This window comes from Erinaceus europaeus, chromosome 4 (genome assembly GCF_950295315.1).
Source record: "Erinaceus europaeus chromosome 4, mEriEur2.1, whole genome shotgun sequence".
Lineage (NCBI taxonomy): Eukaryota > Metazoa > Chordata > Mammalia > Eulipotyphla > Erinaceidae > Erinaceus > Erinaceus europaeus.
In genome coordinates, this window is record NC_080165.1 from 101346196 (window position 1) to 101358303 (window position 12108).

General features: G+C 40.9%; 1 protein-coding gene across 1 annotated transcript in view; it reads left to right on the top strand.

The window, feature by feature from the left end:
* Positions 1-12108, top strand: part of ANO2 (anoctamin 2) — a 365356-nt gene that overhangs the window by 74290 nt on the left and 278958 nt on the right. The gene's annotated exons all lie outside the window — the stretch shown is intronic.

Below are 12108 nucleotides of genomic sequence, written 5' to 3' on the forward strand. Positions count from 1 at the left end.
GATGCGTTGGCCTCACAAAGATCACACAGTAACCCCCAACTCCACCTGCCTCCCCTTTAAATGTTATATTTACTCATCTCCTAGAGTCAGACTCCTCCACTCTCACTCCAGCTATCCTCAAATGCAACATGATTCAGGTTTCAGCCCTCTCTAGTGGTGCCCTAACTTGGCCAGACCTTTTATTTATTCTCTCTTCCTTCTTAGTCTTGTATATAATTTGTTTCTCTTCACTAGTTTACTTGTTCCTATAATCTCATTCTACTTGTATGTTTTCTCCTATTTTTCTCTACTTTCTACACCTTGGAAAGAAGGTGAGCGCAACTCTAATGCTACTGTTTCTATCCTCTAGTATGAACCTTTTAACAGGCTACTTAGAGAAATAGATGTGTGTGTCCTCCTCTCCTCATGAGTCTCTTTTTCTTCATTGTTTCCCTTTACACCCTCTATTTCTCTCTTGCTCGTCCTTTCTTTCTTCCACCTCCCTTCCCTTAGCCTTCTTTTCTGTTATTTGAGCATCCCAGCAAACCTCATTTCAATACTACCTTCTTCTCATACTTAGACTCAGTACCTGAGTAGAAGAGCTTGTCTCTGCTTCCTTTGGTCTCTGCCATGTCCTTCTGTAAGTTCAAGCATTTGAGAGCACAGCTCTGCTTCAATGACAGTTTTGTGTTCATACATGTAGTTCCTTCTGGATTATCTGAAGGTAAGGGAGCAGTCATACTTGAATTCTTACAGCAGAGATGACTAGGGGGAGGACAGATAGTATAGCCATCTCTGAGATGCCTCCCTTCCTTTTCATGCTGGTGGCACTGGGTATTAGATTCTGCACTAGAAGTGTCCTCTGAAGACTTGACTTCCAGCCCTAGATCTTCACTCACTTGCTGTGTGATTGAGAGACATCCCCCCATCATTCAGAATCTCAGTTTTCTCCTCTGTGATATGGGCATAATGATTCCTGTCCTATTATCCTATTATACTTAAAATATTGTGTAGTAATCCAATTTTTTAGACAGAGAGGTAGAGGTAGAGAGAGAGAGACATACAGAGAGAGAGAGAGAGAGAGAGAGAGAGAATAGCACCAGGGCTTCTTTCAGTGTGATGTAGGCTGGACTTGAACCTGGGTCATGAACCTGGCAAAGCAGGATACTATTCAAGTGAGCTACTTTGCCATCCCACTAAAAATCCAATTCTTGATCAGTTCTGGGGAGACATAGGAGTCTATTACTGCATCTGTGTTCTCAGTTATTGTCATGTGTCTGCTCAGTTCTTCATACCTTAGTCATCTCCTTTCTTGACCACTAGGCAGCCAGCCCTGAGTGGGCTCCCACTGCAGCATGCGAGCCTTTAGAGAGATACTGAGGGAAACCTCAACAAGCTTATAATCAGAGGGTACAGCAAGAAGACTATATACACACACAGACTTTAATGCCCTAATGAAATAGTGTGTCAATCAGCAATTCATGGACATAGTCCAAATGCTGTGTGTCAATGTGGCAGACCTGCACATCTGGGAAGAACACAGCCAAAGGAGTCTGGTGGCTCCCACAGGCTTCAGCTAGAGCATACTCCACGCCCAAGGTGTGCTGGGTTCTGACATCTTCTTACCTATCCAGTCACCTGACCTGATGGTCCTTGTGCTCAGCAGATGAAGGGGATTGTAGCTGGAGATGGAGATAGAACTTAGAGTGAGGGGCAGGATGTATCTGTTTGAAAAAATTAACTTAAGAATTTATCCCAGGGTGGGATGGGGTTGAGCCCAGATTTCTTCTGAGGTGAGAAAGGGAGGCAGAGCCGTCTCTTGAGAGCTTGTATTGGGCCTGACACCATAACCTCCCTGGGATGGACTTGGGAAGTGGCTGCCTGGAAGACAAAGCTAGTCTGCAGAGAACATGTTCTGGGGGGCAGAAAGAACACATAGAAAGACAGGGACACAGCCAGAGACCAGGGAAACATCCTCCTGGCCAGTGGAGGTTTGCATCGTAACTCAGTGTGGTCTAGAGAGCCCGGGGAGATGGGGAGGAAATCACGAAATCAGGCTCACAATTCTGGACAAATCCACAGTGTGGTGTCCAGGGACGCAGTGTCCTGAGCACAGATATTAACTGGGAGGGAAATCGTAGAAGGAAACATTAGCTTTCCAAAAACAACAGGAGAGCCAGTGTTTTGTGAGGGACACACAACCGCCAGGCACAGGAAGGGGAAGGGAAGGTTTGACTTTGGGTGTGTTCCTCCCTCTGTGCTCATCACCTCAGTGGCCTTTATATTGCCTGTCGGAAAAGTCACGATGCATGCATGTTTCACAATTGCAAGGACCAGGGTTCAAGCCCTGGCTCCCCACCTGCTGCAGGGGAAACTTCATATGTAGTACAACAGGTATTGAAGATATGTCTATTTCTCTCTCCCTCTCTATTTTCTCCTCCACTCTTAATTTCTTTCTGTCCTAGCAAATGAAGAAAAGAGAAGGAAAAAGAAAGGAAAAACATGGCAGCAGGGGATTCATTGTATAGGCATCGAGCTCCAGTGATAACCCTGGTGGAAAAAAAGAAAAAGAAAACATAAATATATAAACTAAATAATACATAATAACATGAGTAAATAATAATATGAATCTATATAAAGTGTTTATACATATAACACAAATAAATGACTATATAAGAAAATGTGCTGGTGGTGCATCGAGTTGAACACACACATCACAGTGCACAAGCACCCAGGTTCAAGCTCCTGGTACCCACCTGTGGGTAGGAAGCTTCATGAACTTCTCACCCTCTCATTCTCTCCTTTTTCCTCTTGATTTCTTTATGTCTATATCCAAAATAAATAATTTTCTTCTTTTTTTTGTAAATATAATAGTTTATATATGCATAACATTTTTCGGTTTTCCACATAATAATACAACCCCCACTAGGTCCTCTGTCATTCTGTACCAGGATCTGTACACCCCCCCACCCCACCCTAGACTCTGTGACTTTGGTGCAATACACCAACTCCAGTTAAGGTCCTACTTGTGTTTTATCTTCAGATCTTGTTTATCACCTTCTGACTGAGAGTGAGATCATCTCATGTTCATACTTCTGTTTCTGACTCATTTCACTTAATATGATTTCTTCAACCTCCATCCAAGATGGGCTGAAAATAGTGAAGTCACCGTTTTTAATAGCTGAGTAGTATTCCATTGTGTATATATACCACAACTTGCTTATCCACTCATCTGTTGTTGAATACCTGGGTTGCTTCCAGGTTTTGACTATTACAGATTTGGCTGCTCTGAACATAGATATACACAAATCTTTTTGGATGGGTGTGTGTTGGGTTCCTTAGGATATATCCCCAGGAGAGGAATTGCAGGATCATAGGGTAGGTCTATTTTTAGCCTTGTGAGAGTCCTCCAGACTGCTCTCCACAGAAGGTGGAAAAATTTACATTCCCACCAGCAGTGGAGGAGGGTTCCTTTGACTCCACAACCTCTCTAGCATTTAATGCTGCTACCTCTCTGATGTATGACATTCTCACAAGAGTGAAGTGGTATCTCATTGTTGTCTTTATTTCCATTTCTCTGACAATCAGTGACTTGGAGCATTTTTTCATGTGTTTCACAGCCTTTTGGATCTCTTCTGTGGTGAATATTCTGTCCATGACCTCTCCTCATTTTTGGATGGGGTGATTTGTTTTCTTGTTGTTGATTTTGGCAAGCACTTTATATATTTTGGTTATTAAACTCTTGTCTGATGTATGGCATGTAAAGATCTTCTCCCATTCTGTGAGGGATCTCTTGGTTTGTGGTTTCTTTTGCTGTGCAGAAGCTTTTTAATTTGATTTAGTTCCATAGGTTTCATATTTGCCTCGGTCTTCTTTATCATTGCATTTGTTTCACTGAAGATGTCTTTAAAATTTACACAGAAAAGAGTTCTGCCTATATTTTCCTCTAAGTATCTGATAGTTTCTGGTCTAACATCCAGGTCCTTGATCCTCTTGGAATTTACTTTTGTGTTTGGTGAAATACAGTGGTTCAGTTTCATTCTTCTGCATGTTTCAACCCATTTTTTCCAACACCATTTGTTGAAGAGGACTCCCCTTTCCCCATTTAATAGTATGGGCACCTTTGTCAAAGATTTGATGTCCATAGGTATGGGGGCTTACTTCTGGGCTCTCAATTCTATTCCACTGATCAGTGTGTCTACTCATATTCCAGAACCAAGCAGTTTTGATGACAATGGCCCTATAATTCAATTTGAGAACTGGGAGTGTGATGTCTCCAGTTCTGTTCTTTCTTCTCAAGATTGTTTTGGCAATTTAGGTCTTTTTGGGTTCCAGATAAACATTTGTAGCTTTTGTTCAATTCTCCTAACAAATGTGGTTGGGATCTTGATGGGGATAGCATGCAATTTGTATATGGCTCTGGGTAGTATATTTATTCATTTTGGTGATGTTAATTCTTCCAACCCATGAATATGGAACATCTTTCCAGTTCTTTGTGTCTTTTTCAATTTCATTGAGTAGTGACTCATAATTCAGTATACAAGTCTTTCACTTCTTTGGTTAGGCTTACTTCTAGATATTTTATTGTTTTCGTTGCTATTGTAAAAGCAGTTAATGTCTCGATTTCATCTTCTTCTAACTTATTGTTTGCATAGAGGAATGCCACTGACTTTTGTATGTTAATTTTATAACCTGACACCTTACTGTATTGCATGATGACTTCCAACAGCATCTTGCTGGATTATTAGATTTTTCTATGTGTAGTACCATGTCATCCACAAATAGGGAGAGTTTGACTTCTTCTCTTCCAATCTGTATCCCTTTAATTTCTTGCTCCTGCCTGATTGCTATGGCAAGAACTTCCAACACTATGTTGAGTAGTAATGGTGATAGTGGGCAGCTCTCTCTAGTACCTGATATGAAGGGAAATGCTTCCAGTTTTTCACCACTGAGTATGATATTGGCTGTAGGTTTGCTATATATAGACTCCACTATCTTGAGGAAATTCCCATATATTCCCATTTTTTGTAGCATTTTGATTATAAAGGGATATTGCATTTTCTCAAAGGCTTTCTATATATCTATTGATAAAACCATGAGGTTTTTGGTCTTGCTTCTATTGATGTGGTGAATCACATTGATTAATATACCTATAATAAACCAACCTAGCATCCCTGGGATATACCCCACTTGGTCATCATGAACAATCTTTTTAATGTACTGCTGTATCTGGTTGGCTAGAATTTTGTTCAATATTTTAGCATCTATGTTCATCAGAGATATTGGTATGTAGTTTTCTTTTTTGGTTTTTTCCCTGTCTGATTTTGGTATCAGAGTGATGTTGGCTTCATAGAAGCTGGAATGGAGTATTCCTGTGTTTTCGGTCTTCCAGAAGACTTTTCAAAGTAGAGGTATTAACTCTTCCTTGAAGGATTTTTAGAATTCGTTTGTAAAACCATCAGGTTCAGGACTTTTATTCTTGGGACATTTTTAATAACTGTTTCAGTTTTGTTGGCTGTGATGGTTCTGTTTATATTATTTAGTTCCTCTTTATTTAATTTTTGGAGTTTGTAGGTATCTAGGAAATTGTCCATTTCTTCCAGGTTCTCTAGCTTGATGGCATATAGTTGTTCATAGAAGCCTCTCATGATATGTTGAATTTCTGCAGTGTCAGTTGTGATATCTCCTCTTTCATTTACAATCTGATTTATTTGAGTCTTCTCCCTTTTTTGTTTTGTGTGTCTGACTAAAGGTTTGTCCATTTTATTCACTCTTTCAAAGAAGCAATATTCATTTTTGTTGATCTTTTGTGTGGTTTTCTTATTTTCAATGTTATTGATTTCTGCCCTAACTTCAGTGATTTCTGTCCTTCTGGTCGCTTTAGGGTTCCTTTGTTCTTCTTCTTTTAGGTCCTTAAGGTGTGCAATCAGCTTGTTTAATTGTGATTTTTCTTGTTTCCTAATGTGTACTTGTATGACTATGAACTTTCCTCTCAAAACTGCATTAGCTGTGTCCTAAATGTTTCAATAACTTGTGTCTTCATTATCATTGAACTCTCAAAACATTTTGATTTCTTCCTTTATTTCCTTTTTGACCCAGTAGTTGTTAGGGAGTGTACTGTTGAGTTTCCACATTTTGGGACTATTAGTAATCTTTTGTTGATCGTTAACTGTTTAATTCCACTGTAGTCTGTGAAGATGCTTAAGATGATTTCAACACTCTTGAATTTGCTGATGCTGTCTTTGTGGCCTAATATATAGTCTGTCCTTGAGAATGACCCATGTGGAATTGAGTAGAATGTGTATTCCAGTTTCTTGGGGTGAATGACTCTAAAATGTCCAATAGTTCTAGCTTTTCTATCTCCTCATTTAGCTCCCTTATTTCTTTATTGATTTTATGCCTGGATGATCTGTGAAATTGAGAGAGTGAGGTGTTGAAGTGTTGAAGCAACTGTGTTTCTGTTAATATATTGCTGTAGCTCTTTCAGTAGATGTTTGATATATTTAGATGGCCTCTCATTGGGTCCATAGATGTTAATAATTGTTAATTCCTTTTGATTAACTGATCCTCTGAGCAATAATTAATGTCCATCCCTATCTTTTTAAATTTTATTTGTTTTAAAGTCTATTGTGTCAGATATCAGAATAGCTGTTGTTGCTTTTTTTTTGTGGAGCATTCACTTGTATGATAATTTTCCAACCTTTAACGTTCAGTCTGTATTTGTCTTATTGATTTATGTGGGTTTCCTGCAGACAGAATATTGTTAGGTTATGTTTTCTGATCCATATTCCTACTCTGTTCCTTTTAATATGTGAATTCAGGCCATTGACATTTATTGATATCAGAGATTGGAGATATTTTAACATCATTATTGTAGATTTTTAGAGTGATCTGACATATGGCTTATATATGGTGTTCTGATTGTTTATTGGAGACCTTTCAGAACTTCTTTCAGGGCCGGCTCGGTGACAGTTGATTCTTTCAACTATTGCTTGTCTGAGAAGCTTGTTATGCCTCCATCTAGCCTGAATGACACTTAAGCAGGATACAGTAGTCTTGATTGAAATCCTTTCTCACTGAGCGCTCAATAGATATCTTGCCATTCTCTTCTGGCCTGTAGTGTTTGTGTGGAGAAGTCTGCTGCTAATATTATGGGTTTTCATCTGTAAGTGACTCTTTGTTTTTCTCTTGCGGCCTTCAGGATCCTTTCTTTATCCTTATTCATTTTTATTCTAAATATGATGTGTCTTTAAGTCTGGGTTAATTCTGTTTGAGACCCTCTGGGCTTCTTGAGCCTTTATGTCTTTGATGTTGTCTAGACTAGAGAAGTTCTCAGCTATTATGTCCTGTAGAATGCTTTATTTCCCTCCCTCTCTTTCTTCCTCTTGTAAGTCAATAATGTGTATATTATTTCTTTTGAAGTCATCCCATAGGTCTCTGTTGTTGTTTGACTATCTCTTAATCTCTTTTTGAGCTCTCCTACTTCTTCTTTAGTTGTCTCTAATTCATCTTTGAACTTGCTAATTCTGTTTTCAGCCTCATTTGTTCTATTCTCTCTCACCTCTACTGTTTTCTATAGTTCATCTATTGTTATCCAGTTCTGATTCTCTTTTAGCTTGTTCAGCTAGTTGTGTTCTTAGCTCAGCTATTTCAGCTTTCAGCTCTCTGATAGCCTTGAGATAATTAATGTTTTCCTCCAGAGAAATTTGTTCCAGAGAATTTGTTGTTTCTGCATTTCTGATGACAATTCTTTCAAACTCTTTTTTAAAAGGTTTTATTTATTTATTTATAAATAAATAAAGGGAATACCCTTTTGTTGCTCTTGTTGTTTTATTGTTGTAGTTATTGTTGTTGTTATTGATGTTGTTGTCGGATAGGACAGAGAGAAATGGAAAGAAGAGGGGAATACAGAGAGGGGGAGAGAAAGATAGACACCTGCAGACCTGTTTCACCACTTGTGAAGTGACTCCCCTTCAGGTGGAGAGCCCGAGCCTCAAACCAGGATCCTTATGTAGTCCTTGCGCTTTGCACCACATGCATTTAACCCGCTGCACTACCGCCCAATTCCCCATCTTTCAAACTCTTTACTCACTCCTATGATTATTTCCTTAACTAGCGTTTGGATGTTGACCTCAGTATTTTTTGGTTCATCATTTGGGGGCTTTTAGTTGGACTTTTTGCAGGTTCATTTCTCCAGAATTTCTTCTTTTTGGTTTAACCATTCTGTATAGTATTTTATGAGGTCTCTGTCTCAGTGCTTTTCAAATTGCTGATCACTCTTGCCTGGATTGACTTGTGTTTAAGTAGGGTATTTAAAGAGTTCACAGTTGAGGAAATTAACAGTTGTTTTAGTATTATTTCAATCCCTAAGTTGAAGCACAGTGGCTTTAAAAGCCTCTTGTTATTTTTCTTTCCTGTAGTCTATGGGAGCCTGAGGGATTTTAAACTATAAATAGGCTTCTTAGCTTAGTCACTCACTCCTGACAAAGAGATAAAGCAGGGTGGGGGAGAGATAGCACAGTGGTTATGCAAAGAGAAACTCACAGCCCAAGAATCCAAAGTTCTGGGATCAATTCAGCTGCTCTGCCAAGCTAGGAAGCACTGCTGAGCCCTGTGAGTTTCTAAACAAGTCCCCTTTATAGTCTATACGTTCTGAGGCAATTATTCACCATGTTCTCATCAGGAGAATAATATGGAAAGGCTCCCAGTATACAGTTTCACTGCTAGGCCACCAGATTGTAGATCTTCTCCTGCATTTCCTGCTCAGTTCCCTGTCCCCTAATGATAGTACAGGGCCTCCCCCCTGCTGCTCTAGCCTCTGAGATCAGTAGCAATGGAGACTCACAGTTGCATTTGGTGAGTCTTAGTGGAGTCCTCTCCTCCCTTTTTGTTGGTAAAATAGACTGGACATGGTGCTTTAACCAGTAAACTGCTGGACTGTTACCAACTGCTCAATCTCTCCTTAGGCTCCTCTCTGTCCATGAGCCACACATATTTTCACTCACCAGTGATTTGGTGGGTTCCCAAGGTCCTTCTAGTCCTGTCTTGTTGCAGTCCCAGGTGATCACCTTTGGAATTCTTTGTTGACCTGGAAGAGGAGAGGAGAGAGACACAGCTGCTGCTGCTACATAGCCCAGCCTCTGGAAGTCAAAATTTATTCTTTATTTAGGGGAAATTAATGGTTTAAAGTTGGCACTAAAATGAAGCAGTCTGTATATATGTAACATTTCTCAGATTTCCACATAACATTCTAACTCCACCCCCAAGGTCCTCCCCTGCCTTCATGTTCTAGGACCTTAACCCTCCCCCTCACCTCAGAGTCTTTTGCAATACACTAAACCCAGTCCAAGTTTTGCTTTGTGTTTTCCCTTCTGTTCTTATTTCTCAACTTCTTTTTTAAAAATTTTTATTTATAAAATTGAATCACTGCCAAGACCCTAGGATAAGAGGGGTACAATTCCACACAATTCCCACCACCAGAACTCTGTATCCCATCCCCTCACCTGATAGGTTTCCTATTCTTTAATCCTCTGGGAGCATGTACCCAGGGTCATTATGGGATGCAGAAGGTGGAAGGTCTAGCTTCTGTAATTGCTTCCCCACTGAACATGGGCATTGGCAGTTTCATTCATAGACCTTGCCTCCCTCTCTCTTTCCCTAGTGCCAACTTATTTCTCAACTTCTATACATTTGGGGGATCATCCCATATTCATCCTTCTCTTTCTGGTTTATCTCACTTCACATGATTCCTTCAATCTTCATCCAAAATGCAAGAAAGAAGGTGAATTCACCATTTTTAATAGTTAAGTAGTATCCCATTGTGTATATATATCACAACTTACTCAGATAAATAAACATTTTTAAAAACAAAATAAAACAAAAGAAAGAAAAGTCATGACACACCTGGTTGAGTGCACATGTTACAATGCACAGGACTTGGGTTCAAGCCCCCGGTCTCCACCTGCAGAGGGAAAGTTTTGTGAGTGGTGAAGCTATGTTGCAGGTGTCTCTCTATCTCTCTCCCTCTCTATTTCCCCCTCCCCTGTTGATTTCTGGTTGTCTCTATCCAATAAATAAATAAAGGGAAAAAATGAAAAATATGTCATGACTTTCCAACAACCCATTAGATCATGGACAACAGCCAGGCTTCTCAGGAACACCCCTTTTCTCTTCTTTATTTTTTATTTCTAAAAAGGAAACATTGACAAGAACCATAGGATAAGAGGGGTACAATACCACACATTCCCACCACCAGAACTCCATATCCCATCCCCTCCCCTGATAGCTTTTCTATTCTTCAACCCTCTGGTTGAGAGTATGGACCCAGGGTCACTGTGGGATGCAGAAGGTGGAAGGTCTGGCTTCTGTAATTCCTTCCCTGAAGAACATGGGCATTGAAAGATCGATCCATACTCCCAGCCTGCCTTTCTCTTTCCCTACTGGGGTGGGGCTCTGGGGAAGCGTGGCTGCAGGACACATTGGTGGGGTTGTCTGTCCAGGGGAGTCTGGTTGACATCATGCTAGCATCTGCAACCTGGTGGCTGAAGAGAGAATTAACATACAAAGCCAAACAAATTGTTGAACAATCATGGTCCTAAAGGCTGGAATGGTGCAGATGAAGAGTTGGAGGGGGTTCCTCCATTTTGTAGATAGCTAGTAGGCTTATTTTAGTTATATTCCAAAGGGCCTGTGGCTATACTTGGTTTTTTTTTTTCCCCTGAGCCTGAAATCTGATATGCAGGTGGATCCAAGTTATTGTCTAGGGAAATGATGTCATGGCTGGAAAAAGACCAGAAAGCTGGATCAGGGAAGAGAGTAGCTCCTTAATATAGGAAAGGGGTATAAATATTGTTGACTGTAAATCCCATCAACTTGATGTGATCTGGGGCCCATATTCAGCTTAGGAGCCTATGTGACCTCTGCATCCCTGTAGATCTGAGCTCACATTCGAGGTCATGAGTAGGAACATTCCAAGCTGCCCCAATATCAACCCATCTTCCTCATAGAGCATAGATTATGTTGTCCATTCTCCCTTTGGAGGATGGGACATTCTCTACCATTGTTGATCCATGTTGAGGGCGAGGTCTTATGGGGGGCCCACAAAGGGGTCTATTTGTTGTTCCTGATAGAGATGACAGGTAACAATGGAGAGAGGAATTTATTTGAGGTCTAGGCCCATCATGTCTGTTTGAGAATCTCAGGACTCCCCAAGTAGGGCCCCAGCTTAGGAACACCCCTTTTCTTGTCCCTGACATTCACTCATTTGTTCATCAAGTGATGCTGGTGTAGACAAGGGGCAGAGTAGGACTCAGTGACATCATCGAGACCCATCAGAGCCCACTGGCCTGGGATGGGTGACAGGCACTTCTGTCTACCTACCCAGGCTGCTGTAGCTATTACAAAGAGATTGCTATTCTTGCAGGGTTCACAGATGCTGTTCCAGAAGGGCTTGGCTTAGCAGCTCTTGCACACAATCCAGCAGTCCTGTCCTTTTAGGAAAATAGGCTCCTCCCTTGGGAACAAGGCTATTGTGTGTCAGGGAGGGCTGTTGGAAGGAACAGTGACCATTCATTTAGGAGGTCTGGTATGAAGACATTGCTGCCACTCCTGTTGTTGGTGATGTTTACTTGTGGTAGGTGTGGGGCAGCAAGGTAGACATCAGGTGAGGCTGCTCCTTCTAGCTAGTCCCTTCACAGTGGCTATCTGTTTTGTTGGGGGGCGGGCAGGCCCAGTCCCTCAAAGCTGTCAAGTCAACCTGCAGCCAGACATGATATTGGTGAGAGGTGGGAACAGATGGCCCATGGGCTGTGTGCTAGGGGGGTTTTGTTTCCTGCTGAGTGGGGCCCTGGGGCATCTGTAAACACCATGGCTCCATGTGTACACTCTGAGATGCAGTCACTGGAGATGCAGCTGGAAGACTTCTCAGGACCTCTGTGCAGAAGAGAGAGCTGAAGTGCCCCCCAGTTTTCTGCATTTAAAATTTTTAAAAAATAAATAACACTTTCTATTTTATTTTATTTATTTATAAAGCGGAAATATTGGCAAGACTATAGGATAAGAGGGGTATATTTCCATACAGTGCCCACCCCCAGAGCTCCAAGTCCAATCCCCTCCCTTGAAAGCTTCCCT